General features: G+C 40.5%; 1 non-coding gene across 1 annotated transcript; it reads left to right on the top strand.

The window, feature by feature from the left end:
* Positions 1–22,534: 22,534 nt before the first annotated feature.
* Positions 22,535–22,641, top strand: LOC126033016 (U6 spliceosomal RNA). The gene has a single exon (XR_007504174.1). It is a non-coding gene; the product is annotated as a U6 spliceosomal RNA (small nuclear RNA).
* The last annotated feature ends 791 nt before the right edge of the window (positions 22,642–23,432 follow it).

Raw genomic sequence — 23,432 nt, 5'->3', positions numbered from 1 at the left:
CCAAAAAAAAATCCCTCCTGGCTTGAGGGACCATATGGGATGCTAGGGATTGAACTGAGGTCCTTCCTAGGCAGCTATGTGCAAGGCAAATGCCCTGCCTCTGTGTTATTGCTTCGACCCCTTCACTAATATTTGAAGCAAGCTGCCAAGGGCAAGAACAGAGGAAGCAAGACACATGTCTTAGTTATACAGAAAAGAAACTGGGCTTTATGAAGTCATCTGACTTGCTGAGGACACAGAATTAGAGGAAACAGTACATGATTCAAAACTTGATCTGAATCCAACTTTAAGGAATTTTCTTCTATCATCCTGTTTCCTTCTATTTTATCTCTGATATAGAAGGAAAAGGTAAAGACTTACTGCCTCTCTAGTATAGTGACGACTATTGTATAATTCTCAATGTTTATAGAGACCCACCATAGGTACATAGGGTTAGAAATGATTAAATAAACACTGTGTGCCAGGGACCTTACAGGAGTTATTTAATCTAATCAAAGAAACCCAAGAAAGCTTCTATTACAATCCCATTTTGAAGATGAAAAAAAATAGATTAGAAAGATGAAATGACTTTACCAAAGTACATAATTAGTCTTCAGAATTCTGACTCAGGCTCTCTGTGTTTCTAGATCTGCTGCCCTCATTAACTCATTTTTATCATTTAACAAAATGCAGTTGTGCCTTCTTAAAATCTATAAAAGATTTTTTTGTTGTGTTTTTTTTTTTCATTTGGCTTGAGTTTTTGTTTGTTTGTTTGATTAGTTTTTGCCACATCCAGTGATTTTTCAGGGCTTACTCCTGGCTCTGTGCTCAGGAATCATTCCTTAAGGATTTAAGGGATGATATTGGTGACCAGGGAATTTTCTTATCATTGCCTGGGATTGAGCCAAAGTGTACTTGAACAGTAGGTGTTCTTAAACAGAATTGATTTCTATCAATTCCAAAATACAATGGATCTCTTATTGCAAGTCATCCTTTGTTTTTTTTTTTTTAGGTCCAATTTCTACTGTATTACATAATTCATTCCCTGCTGCAGCATTTTTTCACTTTCATTTTGCAATGAAACTAAAAGTGGCAGCTGTGGAATCCCACAGTGCTTTTTCAAGCCCATATGTTAGGAAAGGTCCCCTGCAATGATCTCAGTAGCAGCTCACTCCACACTTGATCCTCTCTGCAGGCCTGCTGCAGTCAGGAGCTCAGAAAATGCCGTAGGTTGATTTCAAAAGAGAAAAGGAAGATTAAGTGTTGTTTTTCTTCGTGGATCATGTTCCTAACTGTAATTGCTCCAGCCATTTAGATGTTGGAAGTATTTAACTGCACTGTCACTTCAATGTAGACAGTGTTTTTGCCTTTAGCTAGAAAGTTCTTGACTTGCACCATATCAAAATTCCTGGCTTGACATGTCTTAATGGCTCCTTAAAAACACTTTATCTTCATTTAACACCACAAAAAACTGGTATACATCAAAAATAACAAGAAAAATCAGTCCTAGCAGATACAGGAGATAGGGACTCATTCTCTGCTGGTGAAAATGTTGACTGATCCAGCCATTTTGGAAAACAATATGGATAATCCTCAAAACAACTAGAAATTGAGCTTCCATTTGATCCAGCAATACCACTCTTAGGAATATATTGTATGTATATATATATATATATATATATATATATATATATATATATATATACAAAGAAGAATGCAGAAAAGGGGCCAGAGCAGTGGCACAAGTGGTAGGGCGTTTGCCCTGCATGAGCTAACCTAGGATAGACCACGGTTTGATCCCCAGGCGTCCCATATGATCCCCCAAACCAGGAACGATTTTGGAGTGCATAGCCAGGAGTAACCCCTGAGTGTCACTGGGTGTGGCCTAAAAAGCAAAAAAAAAAAAAAAAGAATGCAGAAAAAACCTTCTGCACTCCTATGTTTATTGCAACACTATTCACAATAGCCAGAATCTGTAAACAAGGCAAGTTTCTGAGATTAGTTTAGTAGATAAAGAAATTAAGAAATTCTGATACATCTACACAATGAAATACTATGCAGCTATTAGGAAAAATTAAGTCATGAAATTCACTTATACATGGATAGATACGGAAAGTATTATGTTCAGTGAAATGAGTCAAAGAGAGATGACTAGATATAGAATGATTACACTCATTTATAAGATAAATAAAAGATAGTATGGTAGGAATATCAAAAACAAATACAAATGAGGGCTGGGAGGATCAGTTTATGGTAGGAAGCTTGCCACAAATAGTGCAGAAAGAGTGCAGGTAGAGCAGAGAATGGACCACTGTGAAAATGACATTTGAAAATGATCACTCTGGACAAGAACTGAGTGCTAAAAGTGAATAATACCCCTTCAGTAACTATATTGCAAATCACAGTGTCTAAAAGAAAAAAAAAGGAAGGGAGAAGAAGGAGGAGGGGGGGGGGAGGGGGAGGAGGAGAAGGAGGAGGAAGAAGAAGAAGAAGAAGAAGAAGAAAAGAAGAAGAAGAAAAGAAGAAGAGAAGAAGAAGAAGAAGAAAAGAAGAAGAAGAAGAAGAAGAAGGAAGGAGGAGGAGGAGAAGAAGAAGGAGGAGGAGGAGGAGGAGGCGGAGAAGAAGAGAAGAAGAAGAAGAAGAAGAAGAAGAAGAAGAAAAGAAGAAGAAGAGAAGAAGAAGAAGAAGAAGAAGAAGAAAGAAGAAGAAGAAGAAGAAGAAGAAATGTTGGGAAATGTGCACTGGTGAAAGATGCACATTGTATGACTTAAACTTGTATTCACTGTGATTTAATTAAATAATCAAGCTCTCATTGTTTGCAGATGACATGATACTCTACTTAGAAAACCCCAAAGATTCTACAAAAATAGCTTCTAGAAACAATAGATTCATGTAGCAAGGTGGCAGGCTACAAAATCAACCTACAGATATCAATGGCCTTTTTATACACCAATAATAATAGGGAAGAGATGGAAGTCAGGAAGGCAATCCCACTCACAATAGTGCCACACAAACTCAAATATCTTGGAGTCAACTTGACCAAAGACGTGAAGGACTTATACAAAGAAAACTATAAAGCCCTGCTCCAAGAAATAAGAGAGAACACACGGAAATGGAAACACTTACCCTGCTCATGGCTTGGCAGGATTAACATAATTAAAATGGCAATACTCCCCAAAGCATTATACAGGTTTAATGCGATCCCCTTAAAAATACCCATGACATTCTTCAAAGAAGTGCATCAAACACTTACGAAGTTCATCTGGAACAATAAACATCCTCGAATAGCTAAAGCACTCTTAGGGAAAAGGAAAATGGGAGGCATTACTTTCCCCAACTTTAAACTGTACTACAAAGCAATAGTTATTAAAACAGCATGGTATTGGAATAAAGACAGACCCTCAGATCAGTGGAATAGGCTTGAGTTCTCAGAGAACATTCCCCAGGCATACAATTACCTAATTTTTGACAAAGGAGCAAGAAATCCTAAGTGGAGCAGGGAAAATCTCTTCAACAAGTGGTGCTGGCAGAACTGGTTAGCGACTTGCAAAAAAGCGAACATAGACCCCCAGTTAACATCATGTACGAAGGTAAAATCCAAATGGATTAAAGACCTTGATATCAGGCCAGATACCATAAGGTATATAGAACAACACGTCGGTAAAACACTCCATGACATTGAGACTAAAGGTATCTTCAAGGAGGAAACTGCACTTTCCAAACAAGTGGAAGCAGAGATTAACAGATGGGAATACATTAAACTGAGAAGCTTCTGCACCTCAAAAGAAATAGTGCCCAGGATACAAGAGTCACCCACTGAGTGGGAGAAACTATTCACCCAACATCCTTCAGATAAGGGGCTAATATCCAAAATATACAGGGCACTAACAGAACTTTACAAAAAAAAAACAAAAAAAAAAAACATCTAATCCCATCAAAAAATGGGGAGAAGAAATGAACAGACACTTTGATAAAAAAGAAATACAAATGGCCAAAAGACACATGAAAAAATGCTCCTCGTCACTAATCATCAGAGAGATGCAAATCAAAACAACGATGAGATACCACCTCATACCACAGAGATTGGCGCACATCACAAAGAATGAGAACAATCAGTGCTGGCAGGGATGTGGTGAGAAAGGAACTCTGGTGGGAATGCCATCTAGTACAGCTTCTATGGAAAGCGAAAGGTTTGAAAGGTTCCTTCAAAATCTGGAAATTGAGCTCCCATTCGACCCAGCTACTCCACTCCTAGGGATATACCCTAGGAACACAAGAATACAATACAAAAACCCCTTCCGTACACCTATATTTATTGCAGCACTATTCACAATAGCCAGGCTCTGGAAACAACCAAGATGCCCTTCAACAGACGAATGGCTAAAGAAATTGTGGTACATATACACAATGGAATATTATGCAGCCGTCAGGAGAGATGAAGTCATGAAATTTTCCTGTACATGGATGTACATGGAATCTAGCATGCTCAGTGAAATAAGTCAGAAGGAGAGAGACACACACAGAATAGTCTCACTCATCTATGGGTTTTAAGAAAAATAAAAGTCATTTTTGTAACAATCCTCAGAGACAATGAGAGGAGGGCTGGAACACCAGCTCATTCCATGAAGCTCACCACAAAAAGTGGTGAGCACAGTTATAGAAATAACTACACTGAGAACTATCATAATCAAGTGAATGAATGAGGGAACTGGAAAGCCTGTCTGGAGTACAGGTGGGGGTGGGGTGGGATGGAGGGAGATTTGGGACATTGGTGGCGGGAATGTTGCACTGGTGAAGAGGGTGTTCTTTATATAACTGAAACCTTATCACAGTCATTTATGTAATCAAGATATTCAAATAAAGAGAAAAAAATTAAAAAATAAATAAATAAATAATTTACCTATAGAAAAACACTATCCATGAATATCAAAGTATTTGTGAACATTTTTATTGCATTTTATATCCATCTGTGAGTTATAAGACAGTACTATCATTTCTACTTTAGAGACAGAAAATATCACATGGAAAAGTGACTAATTTTTTAATTTTATTTTTGGGTCACATCCAGTCGTGCTCAAAGGTTGCTCCTGGCTCTGTACTCAGAAATAGCTGCTGGCAGGCTCAGGGGACCATATGGAATGCCGTGAATCAAATCAGGGTCTGTCCAAAATTGGCTGTGCGCAAGGCAAACACCCTACCACTCTGGCCCTGAAAAGTGACTCATTTAAAACATAAAATATGGGCAAAACTGGGACCAAAAAGTCCAGTGTCTGTCTCCATTTGTCACCTAAAATGATATTTGTCCAAAGAAACCATTAACTATGGAAAGTGGGTATAGGGGATAGGTCAGAGATAGTTTTTTTTTTATATGTGATCAAGTAAGCATTTAATAAAGACCATTTTATTTGTGCTGCCCATTAAAGCCAAGAAGTCATGAGGCTGGGGAAAAAATTCAAAAAGAAAGAGTATACTTTTTTTTTTTTGAAAGAGTATACTTTTGCAATCTGAAGGGTTAGGTTTAAATCCTGGCATTGTGAGATATCTGCAGCACAATTGGATATGGCTCCAAAACAAATAAGCTACCATTGACCTGTCATGACAACTCTATAGGCCAGTGAACAGATAGATTTGTTTTGGAGTGAAAGACTGAGTTTGAATTCCAGCCTATCTCTTATTAAATGTGCATTTGAAGGCAAATTGCTCTTCATTACATTACAGTACAGTACATTACAGATCTTCCTTGACTAGTGATGAATTTGCATCCTAATAAACACATTATTTATTGAAAGTATTGTTACTGGGGGCCGGGCGGTGGCGCTAAAGGTAAGGTGCCTGCCTTGCCAGCGCTAGCCTTGGACGGACCGCGGTTCGATCCCCCGGTGTCCCATATGGTCCCCCAAGCCAGGAGCAACTTCTGAGCACATAGCCAGGAGTAACCCCTGAGCATTACCGGGTGTGGCCCAAAAATCAAAAAAAAAAAAGAAAAAGAAAAAGAAAGTATTGTTACTGAAAATGTTGACCGGGACCTGTGGCTGAATTTGCCAAACATCACAATAAAACACTTCAATGTGTTTTATTTCCATACTACCATCCACTTAAAACATCATAATTTCAACCATCATAACTACTTATCTAGTTGAAATGAGAAATATTCCTCAAGATCACGCATAGCTTTATTCCTGAATACTCTTTTCAACACCTCTCAAGAAAGACTACAAAAACAAAGCTTATTTGAAAATCCCAAAGTTTTATATATTTATGTTTTCAGAATCCCTCTATCTTTTAAGAAACAAGTCTCATTTTTTGCAGACAGCCCATATATAGCCTCTGTAGCTCCACCTTGTTAAAATCCTTGAGATGTCCAACTCTGTCTCTACAAGGTAGTATTTCTCATTGCCCTTCCAGCCCACTGTCTACTCTTCTCCAGTTGTTTTCCTGTTCAGGAAGAGCAACTAATAAAGTGTTTGACCAGGACATCTGTGCTCTCTAACTTAATGAACCAAGACTGTAGGGAGGAAACAATGTGATGCTATATAGATGTTGATTTTCTTTTTCTAATTTTTCTTTTCTTTTCTTTTGTTGAGCCATAGCTGGTGGTGCTCAGTGGTTACTCTTTTTATGTTTGTTTGTTTGGGGCCACAACTGGCTGCACTCAAGGGTTATTTCTAATTCTTCACTCAGAAATAACTCCAGGCGGGCTTGGGGGACCATATGGGATGCTGAGGATTGAATCCTGGTTGGCTGTGTACAAGGCAAATTCCCTACTTACCTCTCAGAACTTCAATGTTGATTTTCTTGACTGTCCCTCTAGTGAGCTTTTTTCCCCCATCCAAATTCACAGACTTTCTCATATAATCTTTTCCCCACAGCTCTTGCTTTTGGGTTCCAGCAACCATATTCTCCTTTCACCTTTCGGATCTAATTGTATTATTACAACTTTGCTATTTCTGGCCCCTACTCACTAGACTTTATTTGTGTTTTCCTTATAATTTACCTTACCTTTGAAATTGTTTATTTCTTGATATTGTCTTTGAATTATAACTGTTGAATGGATCGGTGGTTTCTTTGAGAACATGTACTGATACAGATCAGAAACTCAAAAAAGAATTCATTTTTGTTTCTAAATAGTGCTCTTTCTCAGGTGTCCTGGGTCCTCATCCTTCAGGCATATATGCCCAGAGTTCCCACTCCCATAACCCAACAACAGAGCTTTCTTCACACTGTCTTTATGCTTTCCCCATTCTTTCTTCCTCAATGTTTAAAACATAACTATTCTGTATATTTTCCCCATGAATCATTACCATTAACATCAATACACTAGCCATTTTCATAGAGAACATTTATTAATATTCATAGTCTATATTTCATTCTGGTTCCACATAGCATAATTTATTATACTCAAGTACTTACCTGTTAAGTACAGCCTATACTTCTTAAAAATAGTTACGGATTCATCTATCTAGCTAAATTGCTAAAAAAATCACAGAATTTTAATGTTTTTAAATTGTTGAAAACTAGGGCATGTAACTTTTGCTTATCTTGAGCTTGAAGAATATAAAATCTTTTGCTAAAATTAGAAAACACAAGCTCTATGTCATTAAGAAACTATACCCAAGTGTATGTTTGTTTGTGGTCTCATGGTTACAAAATGGTTACTACCCCAGACATCAGTACTGCATTCAGAATCAGTAAGAAAATAGTTGACTTAGAGAGGTCTGGAGAGATAGCACTTTAGGTAGGGAGGGCATTTGCCTTGCATGAGGCCCAATTCCTGGCATCTCATATGGTCCCCCAAGCCTGCCAGTGATTTCTGAGTGCAGAGCCAGATGTAACCCCTGAGTGCTGCCAGATGTAGCCTAAAAACCGAAAAGAAAAAAGAAAAAAAAGCAAATAGCAGGCTGGGAGGAAATAATGTTTTCTTACCATGAAGCTTTGCCTTTTTGCCTAGTTCTTTTCTCATAAACCCATTGACCACAAATGAATTACATAGTTATCCCAATTGTCAGGTAGGTCTGAAAAGCTACATTTGGATGAGAGAGATAATACAGAGAATACAGAGGTTAAAGTGCATGATTCTCATGAGCTCAATTTAGGTTTAATCCCTAGCACCCATGGTCTCCCAAGCCTAGTCAGTTATAGTCCTAGAGCATCTCTACAGGTGTTTCCCAGAAGGACCCTAGGCATCTGCACAGTGTCCTGCATAATATCTAGTACTACATCCTTGAGCCTTCACAATAAACCAGACCGGTTTGCTGAATATCACTGGGAGAAGTTCTAGACCTTCTGAGCACCATTATATAACCCTCTCCCCTGCATAAAGAAAAACTGGGGAATAAAGAAAGCATTCAACTCATCTGCCTTTATTTTTTTTTTTTTGTTTTATTTTCTAGTTGATTCGGCAGGTGAGTTGTTACACACTCCTTAGCGGATTCCGACTTCCATGGCCACCGTCCTGCTATCTGCCTTTATTATATACTGCAAGTCAGCATGGATTTAGAAACATGGAAATGGCTTTGGCTAGTGCAGATATATCACACAGATTTGGCTTTAAAGAGCAAAGTTTTGAAGACAGGAGTTGGCTGAAAGCACCAAACTGCCTCCAAAATGGTTTCATAGCTCCCCAAACCTTACTACTCATGCTGGGAGAGTTGGGATCTGACCACAAATAGAGACAGCACAATGCAGGACTCTTGCAATAGATAATCCATGACAGAGCTCACTATTGAGTTGGAAAAGTGATTTAGGATCATATCATAATCTAAAGTGCTCCCTTCCCAACCCAGTTAACTTCCTTTCAGGGTAACAGATCTGCATTTTAATTTGGAGACTTTTCCTCCAAACTGGTTTCCAAAGCCTTTATCTTGTGTGACCATTTACACACACACACACATCACATCACATATCTTATCCTACCCTCACTCCCATAAACCTCTACTACTAACTCTGTCTTAGCATCTGTGTCATAGTTGAGTTCCTCTGACAGTAAAGAACTTGTCAGAAAATCCATCCCCTATGATTGTGGAAATCAAACAATATTTGTGTTTAACAAATATAGAATTTATAAAGCTAGGTTAGTCTCCAATAAATCCATTATCACTTACTTATTTTTAATTTCAGAAAGGACAACCAGGCTCTCAACCAACACTGGTAACATTAGCAGTGTTGAACTCTTATTTCCAGACTCTGTTTTCACTTTCTTTCATTCAACTGTCTTTGTTCTGTTGACTTTCCCTTTCTTAGTCAATGTTGATTCCAGTTTAAAATGCTGATTGAACCCACAATGGTGCCTCCCCCCCCCCCCCGCAAAAAATAATCTTTTGTTGATGATGATGTTCATTTGCTTTCTTGTTTGGTTCTGCTCTCAAAAGAATTTTCTAAATCTGCTGATTTTTGTTAGGTGTAGAAAATGCAAAGAAGATTCTCAGATTTCAAAGAAACATTACTACCAAGCCCTTTAGTTTCTCATACTATCTTGCCATGGTCTTTGCATCAGTTCTACCATAATTTCTTCAGAAGGCCCCTTGAGTAGCTTCATTTGTTATTCAGCCTTTGTTAATTAAACATCTAATATGTGGCAGGCATTCCAGTGAGTACTGGACCTTTAATATTGAAGAAGGAAGAGTCAATTCTCTCCCAAGAATCTCATGAATACTGCTGTTAAATAAAGCAAAGGCAGAGCAAACATCAGAACCGGTAAGGTTTAAAGTAAGAAAACAGTGTAGGGGTTGGAGCAGTGGCACAAGTGGTAGAGCATTTGCCTTCCATGCGTTGACCTAGGACAGACTGTGGTTCAATCCCCTGTGTCCCATATGGTCCCCCAAGTCAGTAGCGATTTCTGAGCACGTAGCCAGGAGTAACCCCTGAGCATCACTGGGTGTGGCCCAAAGAAACAAACAAACAAAAAACCCAGAGAATTCGATTCTTACCACATATGGTAGATCCCTGCCAGGAATGATCCCTGAGTGCGGAGTCAGAAGTAACCCCTAAGTACAGCTGGGTATGGCCCCAAAGCAAAGTAAAACAGTAACAACAACAACAACAACAACAACAACAAAAAGAATGAGGTAAGTCTTCGTAGAAAATGGATTTTAAGGGGCCCGGAGAGATAGCACAGCAGTGTTTGCCTTGCAAGCAGCTGATCCAGGACCTAAGGTGGTTGGTTCGAATCCCGTTGTCCCAGATGGTCCCCCTTGCCTGCCGGGAGCTATTTCTGAACAGACAGCCAGGAGTAACCCCTGAGCACCGCCGGGTGTGGCTCAAAAACCAAAAACAAACCAACAAAAAAAAAAAAACAAAAAAAAAAAAAGAAAAAGAAAATGGATTTAAAAAAAATTAATTAAGATGAAATGTATTTTCTTTCTTTCTTTCTTTCTCTTTCTTTCTTTTTCTTTCTTTCTTTCTTTCTTTCTTTCTTTCTTTTTTCTTCTTTCTTTTTTTCTTTCTTTCTTTCTTTCTTTCTTTCTTTCTTTCTTTCTTTCTCTTTCTTTCTTTTCTTTCTTTCTTTCTATTTCTTCTTTCTTTCTGTTTCTTTCTTTCTATTTCTTCTTTCTTTCTTTTTGGTTCCTGGGACACACCTGGCTCAGGGGTTACTCCTGGCTCTGTGCTCAGAAATCACTTCTGGCAGGTGCAGAGGATGATACAGAATGCTGGAGATGAGATAGAACCTAGGTCAAGCACCCTATCCTCTACTTTTATCGTCCTGATTCCTGAAATGTATTTTCATCCTGGCTTTAAGAAGCTAGAGGGGCTAGATAGTACAGCAGAGAGCAGAGAGAGCATTCGCTTGTGGCCTATCAAGGTTTGACCCCCTTGTCCCTCAGCACCACACATAGTACTCCAAGCCCTGAATGAACCCTGAGCACTCAGGTGTGGCCTAAAAACAAAACAAAACCAAAAAATAAAGCGAATGACTTATTATATCTTTTCTGCCACGTAAGTATGTTAAGCTTTCAGTTCTCCATGAGACACAACTTTAGAGATTTTCAGAAAAGCAGAGCTTTTCCACATGCACGAGTCATAGGCATGGTTGTGACTTGTTTGCTGCTGGCCTGTGCTGCTTGGCACTGTCTGGCGCCACACTCAGATGCCCTCTGCTGATAGCTGCTGCCTGAGGTGGCTTCCTTCTAACCAAGACTTGAAAAATAATGCAGCTGCCCAGTTGATGACAATTTCTGCGCTAGAAACATGGTTCCTGAAACACAGTTCAAGAACCTCTATAGGAAGGATTTCCTCCTTATCGTTGTTTCAGGTTATATTTGTCTGAACATTTCCATTTATTAGTGACCGTTGTTGCATTTCCCCATCATATTTATTTGAACAACCGCCTTACAGTTCTAAGTAAAACTTTACCAAGCTCGAGTCAGACATGACTGAATATAATATGAAGCTTAAAACAGACTTGATCATATCACAGATTAGAGATAATCTTTAAAAAGATGACAGCTGAAATAATGACAGCCTCTAAGAGTTAAAAAACCCTTTGCCAGAGTGCCTTTGATTGCTTTAGGATTTTTTTTAAATTTGAGGATGAGAATAACAAGGCTACCAAAGACCTCAGAGTCATAAAGCCTAATCTCCTTATTTCAAGAGTGAGCCCTAGAGTAATGGAGCAGAATGCTTCAGTCAGACGGTTATGGACAGCTCTGGAACTAAAAGCCAAGTTTTGTTTCTAGTTCAGACTCTTTCCAACAGCTGTCCCACATTAAATCTGTTTAGTCTCTCTGACTTCCACATATATATGCCTATAGATTTGGTTTGGGGCCACCCAGCAAGGCAAGTACCTTACCCACTGTTCTATCTCTTTGACTTCTCATATGGTGTTTCCCCCATATTTTAGTGGCCACTGAACCCCCTCTTTTTTTGGTCTGTTGTCAACTACTAATTTCTTTCTTTCCTTCTTGCTTTCCCTTCCATAGGATTTTGTTTTTACATTTTTCTCAGTCCTGGCATATCCTTTCATCTTAGGCTTTTTTTTTTGTCTTTACCATCAATAAAGAAAAATAATGTGTCTATTTTTGTATTTTCTATACTTAGCACTTAAGAAATTTTTGATGTATATGGGTCAGAAAAATGGTACAGGAGTTAAGGCATGTAGCAGACCCTGATAATTTCTGAGCAGAGATCTAGGAGTAAGCCCTGAGCACTGCTGTTGTGATCCCCTACCTTGGATTACCATAACTTTCTACTAGGCTTTTTATGGAGTGGTAGAATTGATTTTTAAATGAATGCATGAAAGTCTGCAAGGTTTCAAGAAAAGACATACTATGTGTAACCACACCCCCCATTTCCTCCGGTGTAATCTTACCTGCTAATAGACCTCCCATTTCTGGGAGGGATCTTGGAAAGGTTAGATAAGGCAAAAGGGGATTTGCAAAAAAAAAAGGGGGGGGAGGGGATTTGCCTGGATGGAGAAGGCTGCAGGAGGAGAGATGGCCGAAAGAAGCTAGACGCAGGGCAAGATGACAAGACCATGCTTAAATAGGTTTAAGATTATAGGCCACACATGTTGGCCAGGGTAAATAAAGCTGATATTTCCAGAAGCCTGCCTGTGAATGGATTTTCTCCTCGCTGACACCCCGACAGCTGAAAGGGGTTGCAGGGCCAAGTATCATGAGCTGGAGGAAAAAGGCCTCCATCACCATCCACCTCCATCCAAGCTCATCCTAAGGGCTCTGATGCAACACTATGTTGCTAGAGAAAAATTTCAGTTTTTGTTCCAATTAAACCAAAATGTCTTGGATGATATTAACACTCCAGAATAGAAATGAAGAACACCGAAAAATCAAAAGCAACAACAAAAACAGGTTACTACACATTTGTTGGAGGCTGCTTGAGGGCAAGCTGAGACATCATATGTCTCATCAAGTCTGGTGAGGCGATGCTCAGAAGCAAATCCACTGTTGGTCCTCAATCCATGCTCCCCAATTATGCACTTTGTGAATACAATTAATTTTTTACTTATTAACTCTGGTAGTAGAATGATGTATCTTTTGATGTCAGTATTCTATATTCAAGGAAAGTAAATCCTGCAGTATAAAAAGTTGTCATCCTCCCTTCCTTTCCCTAAAAGGTTGTTGAGTTAATGTGTTAGACTCTAGCTGTGGCTATATAGAGCTGAGGTTCTGCTTTGAACTCTGATGGCCTGCACTAATGTCCATCCAGATTCCAGGGTACACTCTGGCTTCTCAAAATTGATAAAATAACAAGTAGTTATTAAGCATAATTGCATGACTTAAACTATGATGGGTTGCTTTTTCTCCAAAAGTGCACAATCTCATTGATTAAACATGCCAGGAACAGTGGGCCTCATAATTGAAAAACAGATGACTAGATTTGCTTTCTTCTGAGGTATCTTTTTCTTGTGTCTTCTAACTACACTTGGGAACAAAAGAGAAAGGGAGTTCTGAGAGTCTACCAGGACTAGGAAACAAAGTTCTCTCTGGTCCCCTAACTTATCACCTCTCATCATATCATTTTGCTTCTTGCTTGAGTAGCCCTTACTGATAGGATAAAGGTATTTGTCTCTGGACCTCCTGCCCTAAGTCTGGCAATAGCTGTTAAGTAGCTGTATCATAGTATCCCAAAGCTATATCATATGAGATACAATGGGAAAGAGGACACATTCTCTAAAGCTCTATACAATATACCAATCTTAGTGAAAATAGCTGGCAGGTAACCAATATTGTAAAGACATTTATAGCATTAGAATGGGTATATAGTGAATGAGGTTTTATTTTAAGAGTTTTTCTTTTGGGCCCGGAGAGATAGCACAGCGGCATTTGCCTTGCAAGCAGACGATCCAGGACCAAAGGTAGTTGGTTCGAATCCCGGTGTCCCATATGGTCCCCCGTGCCTGCCAGGAGCTATTTCTGAGCAGACAGCCAGGAGTAACACCTGAGCATCGCCGGGTGTGGCCTAAAAAAAAAGCCCCCCCCCAAAAAAAAAAGAGTTTTTATTTTAAGTTTTTAAGCATTTTTTCCATAAACATTATGCATGCAAATGCATAATGCATCCCCCTTTTTCCTCCAATATGTATTTAGGGGCAATGGTTTACAATATTGTTAACAAAAGAGTTTCTGGCATACAATAGTCTAATACCAGACAACCCTAACCCCAAACAGAGTGTCAGTGTCTCTCCACCAATGACCATCTCAAAGATTTTACTATCTAATGCGGCCAAAGCAATAGTACAGTAGCTAAGACACTTGCCTTGTATGTTCGATTCATGTTTCTGGCACCTCAGAAAGTCCCCCAATACCACCAGGAATAATTCCTGAGTACAGAGCCAGTAGTAAGTCCTGAGCATCACTGGATGTGACCCCAAAACAACAACAGCAAAGACTTCTCAACTTAAGAAAAATTAATTTGGGGGGGGGGTACAAAGAAAGGGAAGAACATTAGCAGAGAGTACAACACAGGCACAGAGGTAAGTAAAATGTTACTCCCTGTCATCCTTCTTCCATCCACACCCTCTGCCTCACCCACAAAAAAAAGTCAGGCCCCAAGTTCAGGCACAGCACCACTTATGAGAGTTGGCAGCCTGTCTAGCCTTTGATCACTTTTCCTCCATAAGACATGTCAGCTTTGCTCTGTAATGTGCAGGATGGAACAAGAGCTAGGACCAGGCAGGCATAGCTGCAGGCAAGGCTTTTCCAATGCTATCCAGAAAGCTTTTGCCTACCAAGGTTGATGCAGTTGCAGTCTGTAGCTCCTCTTGTGAATAAAAATCCCTGAATACTGGTGGCTAGGGAGCCTGTGGGCTAGGACCTGAGATCCAACAGGATCCAGCAGGGTATTTTCAGCTAGACTGCCACCTCCTCCCAGTGTCACTGACACTTTCTGTAAATTCTTTTAGAATCCAGTGGTCTTTGTAATTTTCGGTGGTTAAGAAAAATAAAAATTTAATGAGCCCTCAAAACTGGAGAGATAGTATAGGAGATAAGCCAACTATGGTATCAAACATGATCCCCTGAGCACTTCCAGGGGTCCATCTAATGTACAGAGTCAGTAATAGCCCCTAAACACTTTTGGCGTGGCCCAAAAGACTCCTCCCTAAAAATCTAATGTTGCCATTAGTTTTGGAGGGAGGAAAGAATGGGCTACATCCTATGATGCTGGGGTCTTCTCCTGGCTCTCTATTGGGGTTGATTCCTTAGATGATTAAGGGGCCACAGGGTACTGGGGATCAATCCAGTCTTTCCTAAATCCAAAGCCCACTCAGCACATTACTATTTCTTCAGGCCACATTAGTCTTTGAATCCATATCTTTCAAAATTTTCTGGCACATAAGAAAGCTATCATTCACATTCATTATTGATAGGAATATAAATCAATATAATTTTCAGAAGAGGAGGCCAATAATATCTAAATTTTGAATTTGTTTTTCTCTAGAATAGATCTCAGAATTTCACTTCTAGAAATACATCCTAAATAGTTCATGAGGGTCTGTCAAGATAGTACAATGATTATACCTGCCTTGCTTCAGGCCAAATCAGGTTCAAACCCTGTCACCCAATTTGGTCCCCTGAGTACCACCAGGAGTGAGTGCAAAGACAGGAATGAGCTAGCTTTCCAGCTCTCATACATGGATTTCAATAAAAATGTTCTCACCCAGTTGGGCAGTTCTGAATTACTCCTCGAAGCCTGGCAGGAGTTAAATTGTGTGATATCTCAGAGCTGCCAATCCATTTCTGAGCAGGGGGTGCTGATAGCTTCCTGCTCAACCCATTTAGGAGCATCCTCAGCATTACAACTGATCATCCCTATTCTTCCAGAATATCCTGTGCTAGAGCCAAGACACTTGGGGTACTAGACCTGGATGTTTCTAGAGCTCTAGGTGCCTCCGATAGGCAAATTTTACTCCCAAAACCCAGGTTGGCTGGGTCTTTTCAGATATATATCAGATAAGGTGATATTATTTACTTATTTACTGCTGGTGGAAATATTTTCTGGTCCAACCCCATTGGAAAACAGTAGAAAAGCTTCAAGGAAAAGTAAGATTAGAACTGCCGTATCATCCAGCAATTCTACTTCTTAGTAGACAAAGACATTTATTCAAAATGACATATGCACACTATTTTCTTTGTGATGTTTAGTACAATAACTAGGAAATGGAATCAACATATGTGTCCAATGGGAGACCAGTGGATAATGAAGTGTGGTATTTATATTATGCATCTGCATGGAACAATGAAGTCATGCAAATCACTGGACTTGGGTGGAAATGGAGGATATTATGTTAGTTGAAGTAAGTCAGAAGAAGAAAGACAAATACTGGACAATCTCACTTAGCTGTGGTACAAAAAATAACAGCATAAGGAAACACAAGGTATCAAAGGAAAGATACCTAGATTATTCTGGACTCTAGATTATAGATATGAGGACTGGGAAGAAAAGAAATTGAGGGAAGAAGAGGTGACAGGAGGTAACAGAGGGCAGGGGCAGGAACCCCCTGGTGCAGAGGTGTGATCTATGTCTATATCTAAACTAAAAAGCCAATAACACTGTAAACATCAGATCCAAACTACTACAACCAAACTCTAAAAAAGTGCCTATCAGGCTGGCGAGATAGCACAGTGGTAGGGTGTTTGCCTTACATGCAGCCAATCCAGGACGGATGATGGTTTGAATCTCGGCATCCTACACGGTCTCCTGTGCCTGCCAGGGGCGATTTTTGAGCACAGATTCAGGAGTAACCCCTGAGTGCCGCCGGTGTGACCCCAAAACCAAAAATAAATAAAAATAAATAAGTAAATAAAAAGAGCCTATCAAGGAAGCAGGCTGTGGGGGTGGGTAGGAAAGAACCAGGGGATATTGTTGGAGGGTGTTGCAAATCAGCCCTGATGAGGTTGAGTGATGGAGGGATGGAAGATGAGGCCTTTCTCCTCCACCTCGGACCACGCGTCTGTTACCCTGTTCAGCCGGCGGTTCTGAGATGAATGCGGCGGGAAGGCCAATGGGCAGTCAGGCTTCCAAAGAAAACAGCTCTTTATTCCCTGAAGAGGCCAAAGCCAAAAGGCCTAAGAATAGGCCCCAGGAAAAAAGCCTCTCACCTTCCACAAACCCTTGCTTTTACCCCAGAATCAGGTACCACCCAATGGTGGGATCAGATACCACCCAATGGTGGGAGCAGAATCAGGTACTACCCTAGGGTGCGAGCAGAATGCCAGGTCACACCCTAGGGTAGGGCACAATCACCGATCAGGGTAGGGTCAGTAACATAATAATCCCATAAAAATGTTTACATACACAACAGAGGGAAGTTGATATAGGTGAGAAATTGGTATTGGAACATTATATGCCTGAAACTTAACTATGAATAACTTTCTAAATCATGGTGTTTCTTTAAGAAACACAAAAGAAAGAAATGTTTTCTAAAGATGGGAATGACTTAAAATGAGCTAGAAAGAAACAGATCATGGGACAAAGTGCAGAAGGGCATTAAAGAGAGGACCAGAGTGGACCAGTGAGTCCTCTCTGGAATAAACGACAGCATCTAGTTGTTTCATTTCATCCAGATGATTAAAGAGTTTGTGCAGAGTCAACAGCAGAATCTGACACAGGGTCCTGCAGATATTTCTGTTTCTGTTCTTGAGTGAGTGGTCATCAACATGTCTGTTCTCCTCTGGAGTAGGAGCTCCACTATGGTAAGAAATAGCTTTGAGTCCTTTTGTGGGGAAGGAGTGGAAACACACCCAGTAGTGCTCAGACTGACTCAGAGATCACTCCTGGTAATGTTTAGGGAACCAGAGGTGATGTCAGGGATCAAATCTTGATCCGTCGCATGATCTCTGTATTAGTACTCCACCCCAGAATTATTCTTTAATAACCTTTTGAATTCTCAGTGTCTAGAACAAGACTCAATACCTCAATAACAGTTGAATAAATCATAGAGTCTTAGGGAAGCATTAGAGTGGAAACAAAAAGCAGGATCATTATTGAAGTCGCACTTCACTAGGCGTATCACACTACATCCTGTCTCGTCATGCCATTCAATACAAATCATGGCCCTCTGAGACAGAGCTGCAGAAGGCAGTAGCCAGGAAGCTGCCTCAAGGCAAGTTTAGGTCCTTCCCAGCTAATCACTCATCAGATGTGGGCCCTCTGGGTGAGGCCGGGGCAAGGCTGCTCTCTGCGTAGGCAGTTCTAAAAGGGCTGTGGTCTGAAGACTATGCCAAAATATGGGGAGCAACTAGGGTACCAATGGTACAGTGAAAGTGGAGGGGAGGAACACAAACAACTTGAGGGGTAGTCAAATAGATATGAAAATGGTTCAGGGACTGGAATAAGATTATTTAAAGGGAAAACAGTTTAGGCAACTTCCTTTTGACCCTTGACTGTGAACACAGGTAAAGGGGAAGGCAGCAGTTCTCATTCATTTGGCCTGAGAACTAAGTAAATCCAGAGAGCTAAAAGGGCTGTGAGGTTGGGCTGGAACGGTGGCGCAGGCAGCAGGGTGTTTGCCTTATACGTGCTAACCTAGGACTCACAGTAGTTCGATCCCTCGGCGCCCCATATGGTCCTCCAAGCCAGGGGCGATTTCTGAGCGCATAGCCAGGAGTAACCTCTGAGCGTCACCGGGTGTGGCCCAAAAACCCAAAAACCAAAAAACAAATAAAAGGGCTGTGAGGGGCTATGGGCCTAAGACATGAGCCACAGAGACCCAGAGACAGCTAAGAAAACAGCAGACTCTTAACAGGAAGGAGAGCAAAGGACATAGGCATCTTAGAGCCATGACACACAGGGCAAGAGACACCTCCTATACTAGAAAGGTCAGTTTGGATCAGGTTGAGTGGATGGATAAAACCTAAATGATAAGCACAGGGTAAAGAGGGATGGCTTGGATCACACAGAGAGTACAGGGTTAAGATGTTAACTTTGCTTTGATCCCCAGCACTGCACACAGTCCCCTGAAACCTACTAGGAATGATATACCTGAGCATAGAGCCAGGAGAGGGCCCTGAATATGCCAGGGATGACCTCGCTGTACAAAACCAAAAAGAGGGTGAATTTCAGGAAGAAATCTAGAACTACTTTCTTAAACTGTAAACAAAGACACTTTGATATAAGCACAATACAGGAGTTTTGAATACTAATTTCACACCCAAAATTCAAGGACCATTATAGGATCTAAATAAATTTCTCAGTAAATCCTAAGCAGCACATTTTGGTTCTCATCACTAGTAACCAATGCTATGAACTTTCAGATGCTGCTGAAGAAATGGAGACAGTCAGTCAGATCAGAGAGTGAGTGACCAAAATACATTTGTTTATCCCCATTACCCTAGTCAGAAAGCCTGTTGGGGCTGGAGTGATAGTGCCAAAGATAGGGTACTTGCCTTACATATGACCAAACTGGGTTTTGTTCCCTGAATCCCAAACCCACCAGGAGTAACTCCTGAGCACCACCAAGTGTGGGCCAAAAAACAAATAAAATAAAACTAGAAAAAAGCCTGTGTTCCTAATTTTTATCCCATTCTTAAATAGAATGTATAATTATAGCCATGGATTATAGTCCCTTGTATGTAATTAAACATTTGTTTTAAAGCCACAAACAGTGATGCTTAGTATGTACTCCTGGCTCTGTGCTCAGGGATCACTACTGGAAGACTTGCTAGCTTATATGAGGTCAGAGGTCAAATTCGGGTTGGTTTATGGGTTTTTTTGTTTGTTTGTTTTGATTTTGGGACCACACGCAGCAGTGCTCAGGGGTTACTCCTGGCTCTGCACTCAGAAGTCGGCCTGGCAGGCTCGGGGGACCATATGGGATGCTGGGAATCTAACCCAAGTTGGTCCTGGGTCGACCGTGTGCAAGGCAAGTGCCCTACCCTATGCTATCTCTCCAGCATCTCAGGTTGGTTTCATACAAGGCAAATACGCTACCCTCTGTGCCCAACATGTGTTTAAATCATAACTTTGAAGAGGGTGAATTCATCTTTTCATTCATGGAAGTTTACCTTAAAAGATTACAGGGCTCTGCAACCAGCAGTGGAAAAGACACTGGTAGGCATGTTCGATGTAGAAAATGTTGACTCATGTTTCTACTCAGCTTTGAGTGAAGCTCCTTGAAAGAAATTGAGAAGCAGGATAATTGGTCTCTTCTAGGAGACACTTGGTGTTTAGGGCTAAACCATTGACACACAAAGTAATTATTAGAAAAATCTGCTCAAAGTTGCCTAAAGCTATAAGCATGTTGGCTAGTAGTTAGGCAGGTAAAGTAGGAGGGCTAGCAAGCCTAACGAAGTTAAAAGTTCACCTCCATTAATACCAAGAGACTGGAATCCATCAATTCCCAGCCTTTGGAGCTAAGATTAAATACAGCATAGTTTTTTTAAAATTAAATCAGTTTATTGATTGTGAGTATTGGAACACAGGATAATGATGAACAATAGACAAATAATAAAAAAAGGAAAAAAACAAGATTTATTGTTATTGGAAAGGGCCCACAAATCTAAGTACAAAAGTTTCTAGGGCAAATTAAAATCCTTAGCTTTTGATGTGATTTCATCTTATCTCCCAAGAGATTGCCTTAAATTGTACATTACCATATGCAAATTTTGTGAGTTGGGTGATAGGTAATAAGGTAGTCATTAATTGTGGTTAATATTGCCCACTATTCTATTATATCGGTGAGAATACTTAAAAAATGAACAACAGGAAAATACTGTAGTTTTTTTTTGTATTCTGAGCATAATATTTTATAAAAACTTTTATTAATTAAACAACTATTTACTGAGTACCATTAACATTAGTTAGTAATTTAGCATTGTCATTAATATTATATGGGTTAATGGGTCAGAGGGATAGATCAATGGAATGAAGCACATATTTTGCATGTAGGAGACCCCAATTCAATACCCAGCATCATAGGATTTCCAAGGCAATTCAAGGCAAGCCTATCCCCTGAGCACCACCAAGTATGTCCCAAAAACAAACAAGAAGAGCATATAATTTGCCTTGATCATATTGTGTAGTTTGTAAAGTTGTTTATTACCAATAATAGTATTAGGAGGAAGAGTTTGGCTCAGAGACAATGCTGGATTCAGGGGACTGAACATTAAACAAGAAGATTAATTTAATTTAATTAATTTAATTTAAAGTTGCCTTGCAATTGGCCAACATCAGTTAGATGCTTGTATACTGTCCCATTCCCCACCACCCCACCCAGCACCAATAAGAGTAACCCCTGAGCACAGAGCCAGGAATCAACTCTGGATGCCACTAGGGGTAGTCCAAAAAGTGGAGAAAAACAACAATGAACAAGATTAAACTTCCCCTGCCTTCCTAGAGCAGACAAGGAAGTCAAACAGACAAGGAAGGCAGACATGCAAAATAGTAACCTAGGATAAGAAAATGTGGGGTGGGCGGTGGCGCAAGAGGTAAGGTGCCTGCCTTGCCTGCGCTAGCCTTGGACGGACCACAGTTCGATCCCCCGGCGTCCCATATGGTCCCCCAAGTCAGGAGCAACTTCTGAGCGCATAGCCAGGAGTAACCCCTGAGCGTTACCGGGTGTGGCCCAAAAACCAAAAAAAAAAAAAAAAAAAAAAACCCAAGAAAATTATAGATTTGGTAGACTTTTGTTTTATATATTTTCTTTCTTTAGTGCCAGAGTTTAAACCCAGAGCTTCCTAATGCAATGCATGTACTCTACATTTTGAGCTGCATCCGTGGGCATGCAAAGCAGGATTTTATGGAAACTCTAGCAGTGACATTGAGTAAAATTAGGGCTGGACAGATGGCTCATTGGACTAGAGCACATTCTACCTGGGTTCGATCTTGGCATCATATGAGTCCCCTAGCACCACCAGGAGTATCCTCTAAGCATAGATAGGAGTAACCTCTAAGCATAGATAGGAGTAACCTCTAAGCACCACCAATTGTGCACCCTCTTCTCAAAAATTTGTGTACACACTTTAAAAAGAAAAGAGAAAAATGGTAGAATCCTGAAAAAATTATTTCCCCTCTATTTTTCCTTTTGATTATTGGGTCTGAGTTGTACCCAGTGTTGCTTATGGGCTAATCCTAGCTCTGTGCTCAGGAATACAAAGCTCAGACATTGCTTCCAGAAGTGCTCAGGGAATTGTGTGATACTGAGCATTAAAGTTATGCTTCCTGCATAAAAAGCACATGCTCAGCCTTTTGAAGCATCCTCAGCCACCGGAAAATCAAGTGATGTTGGGTTTCCGGGTCACACATCCAGCAGTGCTCAAGGGCCACTTCTAACAGTTCCTGGTGGAATATATGTAGTGCCGCTGATGGAACACAGATTGGCCACATGCAAATTAAGTGCTTTAGTCCCTGTACTGTTCTTCCAGACCCCCCACCGAAAGATTTTTTGTTTTTGTTTTTTTGGGTCACACCCAGAGGCACCTCAGGTGTTACTCCTGGCTCTGCGCTCAGAAATCACTCCTGGCAGGCTCAGGGGACCATAAGGGATGCTGGGAGTTGAACTGGAGTCCGTCCAGGGTTGGCCGCGTGAAAGGCAAAAGCCCTACCGCTGTGCTATCTATCTCTCGGTTCCACCTGCAAAGATTTCTTAGAAGAAAACATCATCACTGTGCTTGCTTTGGTAGCACATATACTAAAGTTGGAATGATACAGAGAAGATTAGCATGGCCCCTGCGCAAGGATGACACGCAAATTCATGAAGCATTCCATATAAAAATATCATCACAACCTTTTCATTTTTTTTTTTTTATGGATCCAGGCAGATAGTATAGGGTTTAGGATACATGCAAGGTGCCTGCCAGGTGTGTTCGATCTCCAGCACCACATGGATTCCTACACTGGGTGTAGCCAGTTTGGGAAGTGATTGTCTCCCAAATATCATCAGGTGTGACCCTGAAGGCCCTTATCACTTCCAGGTAGTACTGGCAATCGCTGATGCCACAGCATTGAAGCAATAGCACATCTTAGCACTAACCCCCATGGTCCAATTGACTCAGTACCACAAGTATTGGCCCCATGGCTCCTGGACATTACTTGGGAGAGAAAAAAAAGAAAAAAATAGTATTTATTAAATGTATTATTTGTTATGACTTGTTTTTGTCAGTTGAGTGCCTGTGCATGAAGTTAGTGGTCTTGTGTGTTTAGTTCGGGTTTGATATATCAACTACCACTGTGGTGCCTGGCACAGAAGACAGTCAACTATCCAGCAGATGACTGAATGAATAAAGACTCCTTTAGCAGCCTGAGCGATAGCATAGCATGTACACATGAGCCTTGCACATGCCAACCTGGGGCTAATCCCTGGCAATTTGTACAATCCCCCTGATTCTGGCAGGAGTAATTTCTGATCACAACAGCCAGCAGTAATCCCTGAGAAATTCCATGTGAGGTCCCAAAACAAAAAACAAAATGAAATGAGTCCTTTGGTAAAACAAAGGAGTTTCCCAGCTCAGGTTTCAGAAAAGATGTTCTGAACAGATGGAACAGCGTACATCTCTGTGGTAGAG

This window comes from Suncus etruscus, chromosome 16 (genome assembly GCF_024139225.1).
Source record: "Suncus etruscus isolate mSunEtr1 chromosome 16, mSunEtr1.pri.cur, whole genome shotgun sequence".
NCBI lineage: Eukaryota > Metazoa > Chordata > Mammalia > Eulipotyphla > Soricidae > Suncus > Suncus etruscus.
The sequence above is the reverse complement of the archived record's forward strand: the minus strand, read 5'-3'. Positions and strand labels throughout refer to the sequence as shown.